This window comes from Zingiber officinale, chromosome 6A, assembly GCF_018446385.1.
Source record: "Zingiber officinale cultivar Zhangliang chromosome 6A, Zo_v1.1, whole genome shotgun sequence".
Taxonomy (NCBI): domain Eukaryota; kingdom Viridiplantae; phylum Streptophyta; class Magnoliopsida; order Zingiberales; family Zingiberaceae; genus Zingiber; species Zingiber officinale.
Genome location: NC_055997.1, coordinates 91162804 through 91168803, shown reverse-complemented (window position 1 = coordinate 91168803; position 6000 = coordinate 91162804).

Below are 6000 nucleotides of genomic sequence, written 5' to 3'. Positions count from 1 at the left end.
CCTCTCTGACCTAGTCCGGAGAATGAGCTACCAAGCCCTCTCCGTCTTCCACGTCCGGTCCAGAGAACGAGCTACCGAGCCCACTCCGACTTCCACGTCCGGTCCAGAGAATGAGCTACCGAGCCCTCTCTGACCTAGTCCAGAGAACGAGCTACCGAGCCCTCTCCGACTTCCACGTCCGGTCCAGAGAACGAGCTACCGAGCCCTCTCTGACCTAGTCTTGAGAACGAGCTACCGAGCCCTCTCCAACTTCATCCGGTCCAGAGAACGAGCTACCGAGCCCTCTCTGACCTAGTCCGGAGAACAAGCTACCGAGCCCTCTCCGACTCCATCCAGTCCAGAGAACTAGCTACCAAGCCCTCTCTGACCTAATCCGGAGAACGAGCTACCGAGCCCTCTCCGACTCCATCCAGTCCAGAGAACGAGCTACCGAGCCCTCTCTGACCTCCCATGCCAAGCTTCCATACTTGGACTTTTCCACGTGCCAAGCTCCCTGCTTGAACTTTTCCCGTGCCAAGCTCCCTGCTTGGACTTTTCCGTGCCAAATCTCCATCCTTGGACTTTTCCCGTGCCAAGCTCCTTGCTTGGACTTTTCCCGTGCCAAGCTCCCTGCTTGGACTTTTCCCGTGCCCAGCTCCCTGCTTGGACTTTTCCGTACCAAGTCTCCATACTTGGACTTTTCCCGAATCAGGTCAACTCAAGTCAGGTCAACCAGGTCAACCTTGACCAAAGGTTGCACCCACAATCCCCCAAGTTCCTATTCTTGTCAAACATCAAAATATAACTTCTCTATTCTTGTCAAACATCAAAATACACCTCGAGTCAGGTCAACTCGAGTCGGGTCACCCAGGTCAACCTTGACCTAAGGTTGCACCAACAATCTCTCCCTTTTTGATGTTTGACAAAAACCATAATCAAGTTAGGTTAACCCGATAACCTAACTCAGGTTTTCCAATAGTTCTCCAATGTTCTTCCTCTCTATTCTTGTCAAACATCAAAATATACCTCGAGTCAGGTCAACTCGAGTCGGGTCACCCAGGTCAACCTTGACCTAAGGTTGTACCAACAATCTCCCCCTTTTTGATGTTTGACAAAAATCATAATCAAGTTAGGTTAAACCGATAACCTAACTCAGGTTTTCCAATAGTTCTCCAATGTTCTTCCTTGAACATTCTCTGAACATTCTCCCCAAACTCCAATGTTCTTCCTTGAACATTCTCTGGACATTCTCCCCCTTTTTGACACACATCAAAAAGAGTGAATCAAGGTCAAGAGTTTCTTCCTAATGAAGTCCCATACCTTTCATTGAAACCCTTAATTTCCCCCTTGATACTAAAGTCAACAATCAACTCAGTGATAATCCCATATCACTCATCCTCAGAAATCTTGACGAGTAAAAACTCCCCCTAAAGGTCAACTCCCCCTTGACCAATAGGTAAAACTCCCCCTAAAGGTCAACTCCTCCTTGACCATTGCACCAACAATGTCTTGGAGAGTTTCAACCCTTTAGAAAACTAAAACACCAACTTCCATAGCTGAAATTTCAGACAACAGTCGAAAATCAGCATTTTGGCACGCTCTGATCGGTCACCAGATCGATCAAAACTCCACTGCAGACTGCCCTGGATTGGTCCAGTGACCGATCCAGACTTCCCTGGACTGATCAGGATCTTCTCTGATCGGTCCACAACTCTCTGATAAGGATTTCTGATTTTTCTCCCGAAATTCAGAAACCCCTAAAAAATTATAGAAAATTTCAAAAATTATAAAATTTTGAGGATACATTCCTCATAACATATATTATCATGGAAAAATAGTTTTCTATGAAAATAACTCCCATTTTTTAATCCTAATACAAAGTTCGAAATACTTTGAAATAGCTCAAGGTTAATCCATCTTTGTATCAACTTGCTCAATGATGAATGCTATCACTAAAAAAAACTTCATCAAGGTTTTTCAAATCAATTTTGAAATGATTTTAAACCATTCAATTTAGGACCATAATCTTAGGACTAAATGTACATGACTTGTACACAAGTTTTCCCTATGATCCTCAAATTCGAATTAGGCTCATCTAGGTACAAGAACTATGCACCTTGATCCTAACTCATCATCCTAATATCTCACACACATCTAAGGTGTATCAAACACATCCAAGTCAATTTTGATTTGAGATATGGGTTTAGGTCATCTTAAGCTAAGTTCTCATGCATTTTCTAAACAACAATTAGATCTCCATATCAAATTATGTTTTTATCCTTAAATCAATTTAATTGATCATAAATGCAAGAGATGATGACATGGCATAAAATAATATCATAAGTGGAAATAAGTGCCAATGTCATGATGTCATGGCATAAAGTATGAAACTTAAATAAGACATGACATATAACTAACCTAATCATTATCATGACATTTCAAATGATAATAAATTAAATATGATGTCATGACATGGCATATGGCAAACAATATATGGCAAATAACATATAAAGGTATAGAAAATACCTAATTCTAGCCTTAGTTGTCATTTTTGATAATTTTGATCATTTTACCATAAACTCTATATTCCTAAGTGTAATAGACCTAAAATCATATACTAAAGATTTTTAGATCACTATGTGCCAATTAAATTGACCCTAGAAAACTCCTTAAATGTGGTTGGCACATCCTAATCACCTTAGGAATAATTCTTAGTTTCATTTTCAAGGCTTGATTACACCTTGAAAATTCCTAAAATGCCACCTTTTGCCATGAGTAGGTTAACTACCTATCCAATCAAGGTTGGCACACCCTAAACCATCTAGCGTGAAGTAATCACGCTCCTAAGAACCCAATACCTATTTGAGCTCATTGGGTTCACTAAATATTCACTAGGGATGACTTCCCTAGCAACCCTCCTAATGACCCTCCTAGGCTTTAAAGCCTTGGTCATTTGGGACTCATCAAGATCAACTCTAGGGGTGACTCCCCTTGTCACCTTGTTGATGGTCTTCTTAGCCCTAGGTCTTGTTCCATAATCGAATGGAACATTATGATAAGTGGGCTTGACCACTTGAGACTTAGGTTTGTGACCCAAACCTCTCATGTCCTTGGGCTTTGATTTTTGACCCTTAGACCCTAGAGTTGACTTCTCCAAATTCTTAAGAGCCTTTTCTAAAGTGTCAAGTCTTGACCTCAAGACTTGATTTTCCTTCTTTAATACCTCAAGCTTTAATTTTCTATTTTCCTTTGAGGTATTCCTAGGCATATGTCTAGTTGTTTTGGGATTCCTATATAGGTTTTCCTTAACCTTAGATGAGTTACCTCTAGGGTTGGCATTTCTAGCATTGTCCTTATCTAGGCTAACATGTTTGGCACCTAAGCACATGTATCGGTTTCTATGGTTATCATGCTTATCATTATTGACAATTGCAATAAAACTACTAGCATGTGTCTTATTAGAATTGCAAGAATGTACCTTAAAGGATACCTTAGGGTTTGCCTTAGCTCCCCCCATAGATGTGCTTGGTCTCTTGTCCTTGTGAGGTTGCCTCCCCCTTGGACATTGACTCCTATAATGTCCTCTTTGCTTGCATTGGAAGCACACCACGTGCTCCTTGCCCTTGCGTATCGGGACTCCGGCTTCCTTGATCTTTGGCGCCGGTGGAGTCTTCCTAATCCTCTTTGGACATTTACTCTTGTAATGCCCATAATCCCTACACTCAAAGCACATTATATGTAATTTACTTAAGATTAAGTTGCTTGAGTTACCTAGGGTTGAGGATGGATATAAGCTCTCTCCTTCATCCCTTCCGGAGGTAGAGGCTTCTTCTTCTTGCTCCAATCTTGAAGAAGAACTCTCCTCCTCTTCTTCCTTAGATGTTGAGTAGCCCTCAACTTCTAATTCCATATCTCCATGATGTGAGCTACTTGGCTCACTTGACTCCTCTTCATGACTTGAATTGGGGCTTTCCTCATGGAACTTAGCCAAGTTGTTCCACAACTCCTTGGCATTGTTGTATTTACCTATCTTACACAAGATATTATTAGGTAATGAAAATTCAAAGATTTTCGTTACCTCGTTGTTGATTATGGATTGGTGGATTTGTTTCTTCATCCACTTCTTCTTCTCGAGAGGTTCTCCTTCTCGAGAGGTTCTCCTTCTTTATCCACCGGAGGAATAAAACCTACTTGTACACAATTCCAATTTACTAGGTTAGTCATAAGAAAATACTTCATTCTTACCTTCCAAAACGCGAAGTCGTCGCGATCGTAGAAGGATGGAATCGTGACGTCTTCTCCAAGTTGATCCATTCTCTAGCTCGTGCTCCCCCGAGTGTTAATCCGACGAAGAGCGACCTCGCTCTGATACCACTTGTTAGGACCTTCGGACGCGGCTAGAGAGGGGGGGTGTGAATAGCCGACCCCAAATTCACGTTTCTTCCTACAATTTGAGTTATCGCAGCGGAAATAAAAGATAAAAACGAAAATGGAGAAGATCAAACCTCAAACGCGACGATATAACGAGGTTCGAAGATGATACTCCTACTCCTCGATGTGTCCGTAAGAAGGACGAATCCTATCAATCCGTCGGTGGATGAGACCCCGGAGAACCGGCTAATAAAAAAACTCCTTCTGAGTGGAGAAACCTCGCCACAATCTCTCTTGCAACACCAAGATCAGTGTACAAGAAATACAGCAAGAAGCCAAGAACAATATGAATGTAAAAACAATAGTTTGCTTGCCTTCTCGTCGACTGGTGATGAAGCAACCACTTCACGACAACAACAGCAACAACTGATCAGTTGGAGTCCAGCCGAGGGAAGCTCACATGAAGCTTCAATAATGGAGAGCTCAGCAAAGTTCTGATCGCAAGGAACAAGAAGGAGCAAGAGCCAGACCTTTTCTCTACTGTAGAGGCCCTTGATTTATATGAACCTGCGAAGAAGAAAGAAAGAAGAAATCTAGCCGTTGTGTCTCAACGGCTAGACCTGGACCGATCAGCCTCCACCCTGATCGGTCCAGGATGGATTTGATCGGTCAGGGGACCGATCAGGCCCTACGCTGATCGGTCCCTAGACCGATCCCAACTCTCACAGAGAGTTGGTTGCGATCCCTGATCGGTCTGTGGACCGATCAGGCCCTAGGCTGATCGGTCCCCAGATCGATCCCAACTCTCACAGAGAGTTGGTTGCGAGCTCTGATCGATGCGTGGACCGATCGAGCCATTCCTCTCCCAACTGTTTGGTTCCGATCGGTCACGGATCGATCGAGATGACCCGATGTATCCTGGATCGGTCGTGAGACCGATCCAATTTCCACCTTAAACCTAAAGCCTTCCCGATCTGAGAGGCGAGCTCGAGGCCCTCTCGACCTAGTCCGGAGAACGAGCTCAAGGCCCTCTCCGACTTCCACGTCCGGTCCAGAACGAGCTACAGGCCCTCTCGACCTAGTGCGGAGGCGAGCTACCGAGCCCTCTCCGACTTCCACGTCCGGTCCAGAGAACGAGCTACCGAGCCCTCTCTGACATAGTTCAGAGAACGAGCTACCGAGCCCTCTCTGACCTAGTCTGGAGAACGAGCTACCGAGCCCTCTCCAACTTCATCCGGTCCAGAGAACGAGCTACCGAGCCCTCTCTGACCTAGTCCGGAGAACAAGCTACCGAGCCCTCTCCGACTCCATCCAGTCCAGAGAACGAGCTACCGAGCCCTCTCTGACCTAATCCGGAGAACGAGCTACTGAGCCCTCTCCGACTCCATCCAGTCGAGAGAACGAGCTACCGAGCCCTCTCTGACCTCCCATACCAAGCTTCCATACTTGGACTTTTCCCCGTGCCAAGCTCCCTGCTTGGACTTTTCCCGTGCCAAGCTCCCTGCTTGGACTTTTCCGTGCCAAATCTCCATCCTTGGACTTTTCCCGTGCCAAGCTCCCTGCTTGGACTTTTCCCGTGCCAAGCTCCCTGCTTGGACTTTTCCCGTGCCCAGCTCCCTGCTTGGACTTTTCCGTGCCAAGTCTCCATAC